We start from the raw sequence: 15,769 nt of genomic DNA on the forward strand, positions 1-15,769 counted from the left end.
ATTTAATTATCTAGGATGGGGACCAGGGATCCTGATGATATGAATACGCAGCCTGCGTTGAGAGCCACCAACTACCCAACCCCCTCATTCTACAGATGAGGAAATTGGGGGGTTAATTAAAATGGCACCAATACAGCATATTTAAGTAAAAAAATTTTTCATAAATATGTAGTTAATAATTTTTAAAACCTGAAACTTCTTGACCAAGGGAGACTTAACTGTCTGGACAACTGTTTACCATTTCCACTTTTTTGGGGGGGTGGGAGAGGACTAAAGGTCTTCCTTATCTCTGATATTAACTCTGTGAACATGGATTAACCTTTCTAACCTTTCTCTGAAAGAATTACCAGCCAAATATTTACCCACAGGAGCTGACACAAGCAAGTTTAAAAAGAAAAAAGAGGGACTTCCCTGCTGGTTCAGTGGTTAAGACTCTGCGCTCCCAATGCAGGGGGCACGGGTTCAATCCCTGGTTGGGTAACTATTCCACATGCTGCATGGCACGGCCTAAAAAAAAAATAAACAAAGAAAAGAAAAAAAGAATAAAAGTTGAAGTAACATGGTTGACTCTCACTTTTTAACTTTCTCTAACAGAACTTTAGTATACAAATAGAAGAGCTATTTTAAATAGCTTACAAAATTAAAAACCAAACAAGGATTAAAATCTGAGAGGCAAACAGGTGCCATGGTGATTTTTTTTAAATGGCTGTACCTTCTTTGACACACCCCCCCTCCAAGAGTGGGGTTTGTTTCCTCCCCTTGACACAGAATAGCTAGTGACTGCTTTAACCAATAGGGCAGGGCTCAGCAAACCTTTTCTGTAAAGGACCACATAGTAAATATTTTAGGCTTTGCAGACCATATGGTCTCTGTTGCAACTACTCAACTCTGCATCAGAGCACGAAAGGAGACACAGAAGATACATAAACGAACGGACATGGCTATGTTCCAATAACACTTTCTTTACAAAGTCAGGTGGCAGGATGGATGAGGCATCAGGCCACTGTTTGCTGACCCCTGCAATAGAGTGTGGAAGAAGTGATGCTCTGCGAATGCTGAAGTGAGGTCACAAAAGGCCACAGAGCTCCCGCCTGGGTCTCCTGGAACACTCATGCTCAGGAAGGTTCCTCTTGGAACTTGGCCACCATCCTGGGAGAAGCCCACACCAGAGAGAGGCCCCACATAGGTGCTCTTCTCAACAGCCCCAGCCAGCCCAGCCTTCATGTCATCCCAGCCCAGGTGCCAGCATGGAGTGAGGAAACCTCCATGTGATTCCAGTTTCCAGCCTTTCAAATCACCCCTCAGCCTTTGAGTCTTCCCCGCTGAGGCCCTGGACACCGTGGAGCAGAGATAAAACGTCCCCACCATGCCCTATCTGAATTCCATTAGGATAACAAAACTTTTGTTTTTATGTTGCTAGGTCTGGAAGTGGTTTGGTGTGCAGCAATAAATAATTAGAACAGACACTGAATGAACAAAATGCAAGAGCACATGTGGAAGGCTAAAAATCTCAGGAAAGAGAGTTTCTGTATGTGTAGAACATTCAATGCTTGACATTGCTGTGGTTTCAGATACTTTGTAGGTAATACTAAAACAAATTTTATGATGCTAGTCTATACTGGAAAAGCTTTCAAACTTTAAGTAGTATGAACTATGCTAGTAGTCACGTTTAAATTACAATGAACTAACTTCATCAGAACAAGCAAGAGAGAATGCAAGCATGACCAAGTCAGTCTTTTGTAACCTAATCTTGGAAGTGATATCCATCATTTTTGCCATGTTCTATTTATTAGAAGCAAACCATTAGGTCCAGCCCACACACAGAGGCAAAATCACTGGGGGGCAGTTTAGAAGCGTGCCTACCCCAGAATGCAAGAGAGGTAAATTTTGGGGGGAATGTTTGCATACCTAAAATAGTCTTTTTCTACTCTCATATTTAATTGATAGTTTGGGCATAGAATTCTAGGTTGGCAGAGTTAGGCTGGTTCTCCTCCCCAACCTTGCCTGAGGGTGGGATACCCTGAGGAGACAAGAAGGGGGAAGCAAGACTTGAGAGATGAGGACGCTTAACTCCTTCACGGCCCCCACTGCACAAGGAAGAGTCAGAGCTGGTCTTTAAGTTCCCTGGAGGACCTGGCCAGATGCAGAGCAGGTGAGGAAGCATAGCAAAGCAGATTTAAAAATATAAAACTTAGAAGATAAAACATTATTGGTTATGTGCCAAACACTTTGAGACCTCTATGATCTGTAGAAATAGTCATTATAGTACACTTTTTTATCTCACCAGTCATCTGAACAATCTGCCTAACAGACAGAAAACAAAAGAATTGAGTGAAGGTGAAATCATGACACTGAAACATAAAAACCAAAACCAAAATCAACAAAACTTCTGAACAGGAACAAAAATATAAGGATACAAAGTGATGCTCAGACCCCCGGTGCAGAAGAAGGAGGTGAAAAACTGGATGAAGACATTTTATCTTTAACTCTTGAAGAGAATGGAAACAATACCTAAAAACCTTTATTTGAAATTTCCTTAAAAGAACTTTTTTTTTTAGATTTAAGTATAGTTGATTTACAATATTATATTAGTTTCAGGTGTACAACATAGTGGTTCAACACTTTTATAGAGTATACTCCATTTAAAGTTATTACAACATAATGGCTATATTTCCCTGTGCTGTACAGTATGTTCTTGTTTACTATTTTATACATAGTAGTTTGTATTGAAATTTCAATTCTTATGTAAAACAAAACCTACCTCTGGATGGACATGAGGCTGATGAACTCCCGTAAATTCTCTTGACTTCTGATAACTCTCAAGCACTGTAGAAATGCAAGAAAAATTCTGGTGAAGAGGTCCTGAGAAGGCATTTTGAGACAACAACAGTTAACATACTCTGTTGGCAAACAGCAGAATCAGCTGCTAGAGATCCGTGAGAGCCTCATTCAGGAAGAAACCCTCAGGGAAGTAAGGGACTCATGATCATGACGATGTGTGAACATAGCTGGGGAAGAACACCAGACCGTCCTGGTGAGGTTTGCTGATGAATTTCATACTCAAGAGAAGAATTTGTAGGCTTCCTTCCTCATCAAGTTGATACAGAAATTCTGGTTGTGTAATTTCACACTGGGACTAAATATGGAGCACTGTCATGGCCAGACAGACGTTGTATCCAGTAGATTTTCTTCAAAAATGAAAGTTGTTGCTTTAAGACTCGTAGGGAAGTATCCCTAAGCTGTCTACACACTCTGTTCTTCCTGTGCCTTACATATGTGGTTGGCAAAATCAGTGCCTGTTAGGGGCGTACCTGTTGCATTGGGAACAACTGAGGAAGGTTGTTCTTTTATCCATTAATTACCATGACTCTTTTAGAACTTGACAATGTAATTTCTGTCTCTTCTCAGAATAATGAAAAGGGTAATGACCTGAAGGAAATTTATCATTCTCAGTGGACAGACAAGAATGATGCTTTTGAAATTTAAATAGATCTCCTGCAAGCACTTACTTTATGTTTAGATGGAATAAACGTCTAGCTGGCTGAGCATTTGTCCTCTGCAGTGTATCAACAGATTTTTATTTCATTTTTGTCACTGTTGTCCTTTAAAGTGTCCTATCTTAACCTCTTTAAAAAGTTCTATTTTTTTCAAGAGTCTTTGGAGAAAATCTCCAGGGGGCAAATCTTTGACGTTTTCTTTGCAGTCAGTAGAATGATTGCAGCATTGCATTCACTAATGAGGTGATGGAAAATATTAAAACTTACCATGGATATTGGTTTGAGGAAGCCATAAGTTTGATAACCAAACCTGATATTCAAATGAAACTCCCTGGGAAATTCCACAGAGTTCAGCAAGGTAACCTGGAATCTCAATTAACCTCTGAGACTTACTCTGAAGAATCCCTAAGTGTTCCAACAGTGGAGCACATTACTCGGGAACTTAAAGATACAGCTGACCCCTGAACAACACAGGTTTGAACTGCACGGGCCCACTTATACGGGATTTTTGCAATAATAAATACCACAGTACTACGTGATCCACAGTTGGGCAAATCCATGGATAGGGAGGAACTGTGGTTAGGGAGAGCTGACTGTAAGTTACGTGCAGATCGACTGCAGGCAATGTTGGTGCCCCTAACCCCCAAGCTGTTCAAGTATCAACTGTATATACTCAGAACAACACCCCAAAGCCTGTAAATGCTTATCTCTGGTACCATCGGTCACAGCACAGCTCAAATTCAACACATCAGAGGAATAGCATGCTGACGTGTACACAAGTGACTTAGCCAACCCTGACACACTCTCAGCCCAGCTCCACAATTGGAGAATCAAGCAGAAACACAGAAGGACAGAGGTAGAGCTTCCATCCACCCCTTATGAAGCCCTCCACCTGCTTGGCCTCAAGTTTTTTCCTAATGTTTATGCATTGCTGAAGGGCCTTTGCATTCTTCCTGTGATGGAGGTTGAGAATGAGCCCCATGAAAATGGAGGAAAGCATCTCAAAGCACACCTGAGGAACACTTTGACAGACCTAAGCTCAAGTAACTTGGTTTTGCTCAAAATGAATTTTTATATAAAACGTGACCTGGATTTCATGGTAGACACATATATCAAACTATACAACTATGCTTCCTACAGATAATTCATAAACCATCAAAATACCTAAAAGAATGTTTAAAAATAGGTTTTCTCCTATATTTAATATTTGAAGGAAAAGCTGTAAGGTGCACGTAGGCACCTTAATCTTTGAATATTTTTGCCTACAGGGCTCTGACTAAATACATTAGCCATTGATAATCTACCTGTTTAAACAACCACCGTTTTTTTTGTTTGTTTGTTTTATTTATTTATTTATTTTTGGCTGTGTTGGGTCTTCGTCTCTGTGCGAGGGCTTTCCCTAGTTGCGGTGAGCGGGGGCCACTCTTCATCGCGGTGCGCGGGCCTCTCACTATCGCGGCCTCTCTTGTTGCGGAGCACAGGCTCCAGATGTGCAGGCTCAGTACTTGTGGCTCACGGGCCCAGTTGCTCTGCGGCATGTGGGATCCTCCCAGACCAGGGCTCGAACCCGTGTCCCCTGCATTGGCAGGCAGATTCTCAACCACTGCGCCACCAGGGAAGCCCCAACCACCGTTTTAACGCTCACACTTTGAAAACTTATCTGGTTTTCCAGAAGATAGTACTGAAAGCGCCACATTTCATTTCTGCGTGATCTCTGGTACTGGCACTCTGGAATTGTTCAAAGTCATTTCAATATAGCATTTGTTATCACTGTGGACCCTACTGTATTGAGTTATCAGTTCTTTGAAGGAATAAATTTTGGGGAGGTGTGGGAGGAAGGAATACATTTTATAAAATATTACAACGAATCTCACAACTGACTTTTGACTAGTTGAAGGTTTAAGTATATTGTTAAACATTTGTAATGTACAGTGAAGGGAATTACCAGAGAGAGAGAGAGAGAGAGAGAGAGAGAGAGAGGGAGAGAGAAACTGTGAGCTGGTTAAACAGTGTAGTTTTGTCTTTATAAAGTGAACCTAAAGGAACAAGTTACAATTGAAGTTCAAATGAAGAGCCCACCACTGTTGTTCCACATCTGGTTGCTGCTATTTACGTTACTTTGTGGAGCCTACACCTTCTTCTATCCTAACCTTTTTATCAGGTATATGTTAAACACTTCTGCATCATGCTCAAGACAGAATTAGAGGCAATAGATACAACTGATTTACTGTTTTCTTCTGCTTTTTCTCTGACTACACTTACTTCATCTTGAGCTGGAAAACTTTCAAAAATAAATATTTGGTGGTTCATTTAGGAATAAAACAGTCTTTAGTAAGGAAAATAAATTTTCTTTTAATCTAAATGAATTTTTATTTCATCTTATTTCAACGAAATAAGCTTATTTCAATAGAAATAAAATATGGATTTGGCTTTTCAATAAATTTGTTTTAAAATTTCATTTTGAAAACATTGTGCCTAGATGAGTTTGCTGGTGAATTCTTCCAAACTTTTAATACGGATAAAATTACACCAATTCTCTATAATCGCTTTCAGAAGACAGAAGCAGAGGAAATACTTCCTAACTGATTTTATGAGGCCAGAATTACCATGATATCAAAACTAGACAAAGACATTATAAGAAAAGGAAACAACAGACTGATCTCTCTCATGAACATATATGCAAAAATATTTAGCAAAATATTAGCAAACCAAATCCAATAATGTATAAAAAGTATTATACATCATGACCAAGTGGGATTTATCCCAGGTATGCAAGATTGGTTCAACATTCAAAAATCAACTAATGTAATCCATCACATCAACAGGCTAAAGAAAATCACATGATCATATCAATAAATGCAGGAAAAACATTTGACAAAATCCAACACCCATTCCTAATAAAATCTATCAGAAAACTAGGAATAGAGGGAAATATCCTCAACTTCATAAAGAACATCTACAGAATACAACTAAAATACTTAATGGTGAGAAGGTAATTGTCTGTGTAGAAAATGTGAAAGAATCAACCAAAAAAATCCTGGAACTAATAAGCAATTATAGCAGGGTTGCAGGATACAAAGTTAATATACAAAAGCCAATCATTTTCTTATGTACCAGCAATGAAGAAGTGGAATCTAAAATGAAAAACACACTACCATTTACATTAGCACTTAAAAAATCTAATACTGAGGAATAAATCTAACAAAATATATGCAAGGTCTATACGAGGAAAAATACAGAACTCTGATGAACAAAATCAGAGAAGAGCTAAATAAATGGAGAGATATTCCATGTTCACAGACAGGAAGACTCAATATTGTCAAGATATCAGTTCTTCCCAACTTGCTCTATAGATTCAACACAATCACAATAAAAATCCCAGGAAGTTACTTTTGTAGATGTTGACAAACTGATTCTAAAGTTTCTATGAAGAGGCCAAAGACCCAGAATAGCCAACACAACATTGAAGGAGAAGAACAAAACTGGAAGACTGATACCACCAGACTTCAGGATTTACTATAAAGCTACAGTAATCAAAACAGAGTGGTATGGGCATAAGAATAAAGACATAGATCAAGGGAACAGAGTACAGAGCCCAGAAACTGACCCGCATAAATACAGTCAACTGATCTTCAATGAAGGAGCAAAGGTAATATAATAGAGCAAAGACAGTCTTCTCAACAAATGGTACTGGAACAACTGGACATACACATGCAAAAAAAAAAAAAAAAAGGAATCTAGACACAGACCTCATACCTTTCACCAAAACTAAATCAAAATGGATCACAGGCCTAAATGTAAATGCAAAAATATAAAACTCCTAGAAGATAACATAGGCAAAAATCCTAGTTGACCTTAGATATAGGGGTAACTTTTTAGATACACCAAAGGCATGATCCATGAAAGAGATAATTGATAATCTAGACTTCATTAAGATTAAAAACTTCTGCTCTGTGGAAGACAACGTCAAGAGAATGAGAAGACAAGCCACAGACAGACATATTTGCAAAAGACACATCTGATAAAGGACTGTTGCCCAAAATATACAAAGAACTCTTAAAACGCAACAATAAGAAAACAAATAACCCAACTGAAAAATGGGCCAAAGACCTTAACAGACACCTCATCAAAAAAGATGTACAGGGGCTTCCCTGGTGGCGCAGTGGTTGAGAATCTGCCTGCTAATGCAGGGGACACGGGTTCGAGCCCTGGTCTGGGAAGATCCCACATGCCACGGAGCAGCTGGGCCCGTGAGCCACAACTACTGAGCCTGCGCGTCTGGAGCCTGTGCCCCGCAACGGGAGGGGCCGTGATAGTGAAAGGCCCGCGCACCGCGATGAAGAGCGGTCCCCGCACCGCGATGAAGAGTGGCCCCCACTTGCCGTAACTAGAGAAAGCCCTCGCACGAACCGAAGACCCAACACAGTGAAAAATAAATAAATAAATAAATAAATAAAGTAGCTATAAAAAAAAAAAAAAACTCTTTAAAAAAAAAAAAAAGATGTACAGAAGGAAAATAAGCATATGAAAAGATGCCATCCCATTATATGTCTTCAGGGATATGCAAATTAAAACAACAGTGAGATCGCCACAACTACCAGAATGGCCGAAATCCAGAACACTGACAACACTAAATGCTGGCAAATACATAGAACAACAGGAACTCTCACACATTGCAAAATGGTACAACTGCTTTGGAAGACAGTTTGACAGTTACTTACAAAACTTAAAAATAAAAAAACTTAAAAAAATCAGCTTTATATTGAAGTATAATTGACATATAAAATTGTAACATACTTAAAGTATACACTGTGGTGATTTGATACATGTATACTTTGTGAAAGGATTCCCCATCTAGTTAATTAACACATCCTCTTACCATATAATCCAGCAATCACACTCCCTGGTATTTACTCAAAAGAGTTTAAACACTTATATGTATATAAAAACGTGCACACAGATGTTTATAGCAGCTTTATTCATAGTTGCCAAAAGTTGGAGCAATCAAATGTCCTTCGGCAGGCAAATCAATAAACTGTGGTACATTTTAGTTATTTATTTTTGGCCATGCCACGTGGCATGTGGGATCTTTGTTCCCTGACCAGGGATTGAACCCGCACCCCCTTCATTGGAAGCGTGGAGTCTTAACCACTGGGCCGCCATGAAAGTCCCAATCTGTGGTACATTCAGACAATGGAATATTATTCAGTGTTAAAAAGAAATGAGCTATGAAAAGACACAGAGGAAACTTAAGTACATGTTACTAAGTAAAAAAAGCCAATCTGTAAAAGCTACATACTCTATGATTCCAACAACATGACATTCTGGAAAAGGCAAAACTATGGAGATAGTAAAAAGATCAGTGATTGCCAGGGTTAGGGTGGAAGGAGGGACCAAGAGGTGGAGTACAAAAGACTTTTAGTGCAGTGACAATACTCCATATGCTATAATGGTGGATACACGTCATTATACATTTGTCAAACCTATAGAACGTACAACACTAAAGAGGGAAAGCTAATGCACGCTGTGGACTCTGGGTGATTATTATACGTCAATGAGGTTCAATGATTGTTAACAAATGTGCCACTCTGGTGGGGGGATGTTGATAGTGGAGGAGGCTGTGGGTGGGCAGGAAGGAAGAATATGGTAAATCTTGCCTTTTCTGCTCAATTTTGCTGTGAATCTGAAACTGCTGTAAAAAAATAAAGTCTATTTTTTAAAAATTTAACTAATTCACAGAGTGATTTTTAAAAAATATTTATTTATTTATTTGGCTGAGCTGGGTCTTAGTTGCCACACAATCTTCGTTGCCGCGTGTGGGATCTTTTAGTTGCAGCATGTGAACTTTTAGTTGCAGCATGTGAACTCTTAGTTGCAGCACGTGGGATCTAGCTCCCTGACCAGGGATCAAACCCGGGCCCCCTGCATTGGGAGCACAGAGTCTTAGCCACTGGACCACCAGGGAAGTCCCTCACAGAGTGATTTTAACAGAGTTTATGTGATGAATAAAGAGCACTCCAAATATCTAAGCACATTTTTTTTCTCTCTTGTAAAACTTCTCAGTGGCCTCACTGAAGGCAGAGAAACTAGTTATGAGTCTATCAGAAATGATCATACCTGAAAAGCAGATTTCTTCAATCAGTATGTCTCCAAAGACAAATCTAGAACCAACTATGGTATTGTTCAGGAAAATCTGGGTGGGGGGCAGGGAAGAGCTATAGTTAATACACAATCTCTCTAACCTCTAGATGACGGTTCTCAACAGGGGACCATGGACTCCTGTGACATCCATAGATCAAGGCAATCCTTGAACTCTATGAAACTTTGTAACATTTTCATGTATGTGCATTTTCATGGTTTTTAAAAAATCAAATTCTAAAAGGATTCCACGACACAAAAAAGGTTAAGAACTACTAGCTAAATTATGTTCTTTTTACCCACGTTTAATCTGCTTTTTTAAAAGTAGACCTAAGTAACTCTTTGGAGAATGAAAAAAACTACCACAACAGGAATACTGGGCACCCGAAATTGTGGAAAAACTGCTAGGTACAGCATGTTTAATTGGATGAACCTAAGAATCATGCGGGAAATCAAAAAAATCTGGTCCTACTCAACTAGGTGCTGACGATAGGAGAAAAACTCAAAACTTTTCTTTTTTTTTCTCTTTATGCCTTTTGTCATCCTGTAAGGATCATGGGACCTTCCTTAGCAGAGGAATATCTCCTACATCAAATCAGAACTATTGGGACTTCCCTGGTGGCACAGTGGTTAAGAATCCGCCTGCCAATGCAGGGGACAGGGGTTCGAGCCCTGGCACGGGCAGATCCCACATGCCGCGGAGCAACTAAACCCATGTGCCACAACTACTGAGCCTGCACTCTAGAGCTCACGAGACACAACTACTGAGCCTGAGTGCCACAACTACTGAAGCCCGTGTGCCTAGAGCCCGTGCTCCACAACAAGAGAAGCCACTGCAATGAGAAGCCCGCACACTGCAACAAAGAGTAGCCCCCGCTCGCCATAACTAGAGAAAGCCCGCACACAGCAACGAAAACCCAATACAGTCAAATAAATAAATGAATGAATGAATGAATTTTTAAAAAAATCAGAACCATTATCGGGTAATGTTGGTATTTGGATTAAATGAATACATTGGCTCAAGGCCTGGAAATATTAGGGATAGATAAGCCAGCAGCTGATGGGTGTGACAATATCATGCCATATTGATATGGCCTACTCATAATTCCATAAATGCCTCACTCTGAACCCTTCAGCATTAGAACATATAATTCTCCTTTGTGTTGAATGGGAAGACTATGTTTTTACCATGAAGTTCAAGTCATTTTTAGGATATCATCTTCCACACCACAACTCTTGCCTAATATCATTTCCTTTAAAGTGTGACTGAAGTAAGTATTTTTTGTACAGAGTTCACTAAAATTCTGATGCAGTTACCTTTTGTTAATTTATTAGAAGCATAATCCATAGTAATTTATGCCTTTCTGTTATATAAAATCATATCTACCCCAAACGATTCATTTGTAATTTGACATGAATTATATTATTTTTCACTTTCCAAACATCTTGCTTAGGCCAATATTAAAGTAGCTTAAAGGCCCAAAGCATACAGCAAAATGGGAATATGACCCTGAAGAACTTTAAATACCAAGATGAAACTAAATTAGAATAATGGGCTGTGGGTTATAATACATTATTACATTACAATAATGTAATATTAGTAAATATAATCATAGTAAGCTTAAGAGAAGGAATTTTATTTATTGATCTTCATATTCTACAGAACTTAGCACAGTGTCTAGAACAAAGTAGATTCCAGAAGAGTCTGATAGTCTCTTAAATATTTATTTTCTTTGCTTGCCTGTATTTATGTTAACAGAAAAACTCTGAAATGTTGGGCCCCAAATTCAGTTGAGGTATCACTAGCTTAGCCCTATATTTTCTATAGCCATCTTTATATTGTGTTGTAGTAAGAGCCTTAAGAATTTCACTTCTGTATATTATCATGGGGACATAATCTGAAAGTCAACAAAACTGTATGCACAATGATATCTGTAAAATCCTTAATTATAAAAGCAAACACTGAAAACAACTTAAGTGTCAACAATGGGAAAATGGTTAACTAGTTACAATGGAATGCTTAAAGTAAGTTTTATTTAATTAAATAAATTATGTTAAGAATATAATTAATTTTAACAACATTAAGGTAATGTTTATATGATAATATTAAGTAAAAAAAAAGAACAGGCTGCAAAAATGTATATTCATTTTACATATCAACTATGTAAAAAATATACAAAGGAAAAAAGTTGGAAAGAAAACATAATTCATCAATTTTAAGATACATTCTCTACCACACACATTTTCTAAAACTGGGATTCATTGTATCACCAAGTATATATTAACTGTAGTATCCTTGTTTTTCTAAAAGGTTGTTGGAATATTTGAATTTCCTTTCATGCCTTACTTTTTTAATGTCAATTGGTTATCTGGGTAGTGGGCCATTTTGTGGGTAATGGGTCATTTTGTGCTTTCCTGTATTTAAAAAAAAAAAAAACCTATATTTAAATTTTTTTAGAAAATTAATGTTATGGGAAATTCTAGCCAAAGTCTCTAACACTATGATGTATATATATTTTTCATTTTTCTTCTGGAAAGAAGATGAAGCTAACAAATTATGATCATGAAGTAATTTTTACCAGGATTTATGTGACCTTTCCAAGAAAGTAAATACATATATATCAATAAGGAAAAAGTACATGCAGTTTTGCAGAATGTCCATGAGAAGTCATACATCTTTCTTTGTTAATGCTTACTTGCTATTTAATGTTTCTATTAGAAAGTTGAGAGACTTGCCCCTAAGTACTTTGAATGAGGCTACAAAGTTGTGTGAATGTCAATGTTGAAACTGCCTCAAGTGAGGAATAAGAGTTAAGTACACACTGTCACCAAGCACCCACAGTATTTGCTTGGTGGGGGTATTAAAGGGATTAGAACCCATTGCCCTCTTCCTTGAAGCTGTCACTCAATACTGCCCGGGAAGTTGGGCTGTAGGTTGTCCAGCAAATGCTGTCCAGCTCTAGGACCACGCAAGCCATGTCAGCTTGGGTGGCCCTGGACTGCACAAATACTTGAAATAGTCTCACCTTTGGCAGGAGACTAAATGCAATGCAAATAACACAAAAATTTTGCTTAGAAATGTCTTAGAGAATAAAGGAAAAATTTTAAAAATGTTTGAATGTTTTTTGCTTTTTTGTATCCTAAAATTTCCATTTCATTTCATTTAAAAGCCTTGTCCAGGGAATTCCCTGGTGGCACAGTGGTTAAGACTCCATGCTCCCAATGCAAGGGGCCCAGGTTCGCTCCCTGGCCAGGGAACTAGATCCCACCTGCATACTGCAACTAAGAGTTCGCATGCCACAACTAAAGAGCCCACGAGCCGCAACTAAGGATCCCACCTGCCTGAAATAAGACCCAGCACAACCAAATAAATAAATATTAAAAATAATAATAATAATATAAAAAATAAAAGCCTTGTCCAGAGACAGGAGATCATCTTTATTTTTGGCAAGGTTCTAAATGGCTAGGCAACTATCCTAACATAATTTATTTACTAATTAATCTTTTCCACAATTGATTTGAAATAATGCCTGTATCATTTACAAAATTCCCATATACACATTCTATTTTTAGACTCCCAATACTATTCCACTGAAGTGTAGATTTCTTGACATAACATACCAAATTGTTTCAAGCATTATAGCTTCATGATTAAGTATCCAGTTGGGTCAGTGTATTAGTTATCTACTGCTGCATAACAAGTAACCCCTGAAATTCAGCATCATAAAACAACATTACCTCACACAATTGTAAGGAATCTGGGGGCAGCTTAGCTGGGTGGTTCTGCCTCAGAGTCTCACAAGGTGGCTATCCAGGTGTAGGATGGGGCTGAAGTCATCTCAAGGCTTGACAGGGCTGAAGGAGCCACTTCTAAGCTCACCTACATTGTTCTTGTTGACAGGGATTGGTTCCTCACTTGATGCTGGCCAGAGGTTTTAGTTCCTTGCCACGTAGGTCTTTCCACAGGGCTGCTCACAATATGGCAGCTTGCATCCTCCAGGGTGAGAGACCAGGGGATGGGGGGATGTCCAAGGCAGAAGTCTGTCTTTTATAACCTAATCTTGAAGCTAACATATCCTTACCTGTGTCATATGTTACAGGTCACACAGACCAATGAATTTGTAAATCAATAGTGTTCCAGATTTAACAAAGAAAAGTATAGCATTCTCAGTTAAATATAATTTTCAGATAAACATCAAAATTTAGTATATCGCAATAAAGTGAGTCACATGAATTTTTGGTTTCCTAGTGCACGTAAAAGTTATGTTTAAGCTATAATGTAGTCTAGTAAGTGTGCAATAGCATTATGTCTGAAAAAACAATGCACATATCTTAATTAAAAAATACTTTATCACTAAAATATGTTACCCACCATCCGAGCCTTCAGTGAGTGGTAAGTTTCTTTGCTGGTGGGGGTCCTGCCTCGGTGTTGATGGCTGCTGACTGATCAGGGTGGTGGTTGCTGAAGGCTGGGGGGGCTATGGCAGTTTCTTAGAATAAGACAACCACGAAGCTTGCCACATTGACTGACTCTTCCTTTCACGAATGATTCCTCTGTAGCCTGCAATGCTGTTGGATAGCATTTTACCCACAGAACTTCTTTCAAAACTGGAGTCAATCCTCTTAAACACTGGCACTGCTTTATCAACTAAATTTATGTAATACAGTAAGTCCCCTACATACGAATGAGTTCTGTTCCGAGAGCGCGTTCGTAAGTCCAATTTGTTCGTTAAGTCCAACAAAGTTAGCCCAGATACCCAACTAACACAATTGGCTATATAGTACTGGACTGTAATAGGTTTATAATACTTTTCACACAAATAATACATAAAAAACAAACATGAAAAATAAAGAAAACATTTTTAATCTTACAGTACAGTACCTTGAAAAGTACAGTAGTATAGTACAACAGCTGGCATACAGGGGCTGGCATCGAGTGAACAGGCGAGAAGAGTTACTGACTGGAGGAGGGAGAGGTGGTGGGAACACCAGCCATAGGAGACGGAGGGCAAGCTGCAATTTCACTCATGCCTGACACCGTCAGCACAGATTCTGGTTCCTTGCTGGATTCAATTCTATCTATCCTCTTGAAAAAACGATCCAGTGATGTCTGAGTAGTAGCTCTTTTTTTCTTGTCAGAAATGACACGGTAGCATTGGACTGCATTCTGAACGGCTGCTGCAACCTTCGTGTACCATTCTACGTTCGGTCCTGTGCCTCAAAAACTAACAGTGCCTCCTCAAATAAAGAAAATCCCCTTGCCATTTCCTGCGTCATGAATCTCCGGTTCTTCAATTACTTCTTCTTCCTCTTGTCTCTCTTCGTCCTTTCTCTGGGCCTCCAATTCCACCAGGTCTTCACTAGTATGCTCTTCGTGTTGCACAGCCAGGAGTTCAATGAAGTCGTCCTCTTGCAGATCTAGCTCCGCCTTCTCTCTGAGGGTCACTAAGTTGCTGAAGAGCTCTTTGGACTCCTCATCCACCTTCTCAAATACACGAAAATCATGAACAAAGGTTCTTCCAAACCCCATTCATGGTGACGGCCATAACCTCACACCAAGCAAAATCAATGGTTTTTATGGCCTTGTAGATGTTATAGTCCTTCCAAAATTGTCGCAAGATTGTTTCTGATTCGTCACTTACCTTTACTGCCTGACGAAAAGTGTGACGTAAATAATATTTCCTGAAAGTCACTGTAACTCCCTGGTCCATAGGTTGGATGAGTGACATAGTATTCAATGGCAGATGCACTACTTTGACGTTGGGATGAAAGTCATCCATGAATGGGGGTAGCCCAGAGCACGGTTGAGCACCAAAAGAATGTCGAATGGGACGTCCTTCTCCAAGCAATATTTCTCTACCTCTGGGATAAAGTGGTGAAAAAACCAGTGCTAGAAAATGGCCTGTGTAATCCAGGCTTTGGGGTTACTCTTCCACACAACAGGAAGAGAGCCCTTGACTATGTTTTTAAGGGCTCTTGGGTTCTCTGAATGATAAACTAAGAGAGGCTTCAGCATTGCCACCAAACAACAGAGTTAGCCTATCCTTTGCTGCTTTATAGCCTGGCAACCACTTTTCCTCCTTACTGGTACAACTTTGGTCTGGCATCCTCTTCCAGTACAGCCCTGTCTCATC

General features: G+C 39.1%; 1 long non-coding RNA gene across 1 annotated transcript in view; it reads right to left on the reverse strand.

The window, feature by feature from the left end:
- Positions 1 to 468: 468 nt before the first annotated feature.
- Positions 469 to 15,769, reverse strand: part of LOC118891206 — a 38,003-nt gene continuing 22,702 nt past the window's right edge. Inside the window, exons 3-4 of the long non-coding RNA XR_005018909.1 lie at positions 2,762 to 2,826; positions 469 to 507 (exon numbers count right to left, since the gene is read on the reverse strand). This is a non-coding gene — a long non-coding RNA (uncharacterized LOC118891206). The remainder of the gene's footprint in view (positions 508 to 2,761; positions 2,827 to 15,769) is intronic.

The sequence above is a fragment of the Balaenoptera musculus genome, chromosome 2 (assembly GCF_009873245.2).
Source record: "Balaenoptera musculus isolate JJ_BM4_2016_0621 chromosome 2, mBalMus1.pri.v3, whole genome shotgun sequence".
Lineage (NCBI taxonomy): Eukaryota > Metazoa > Chordata > Mammalia > Artiodactyla > Balaenopteridae > Balaenoptera > Balaenoptera musculus.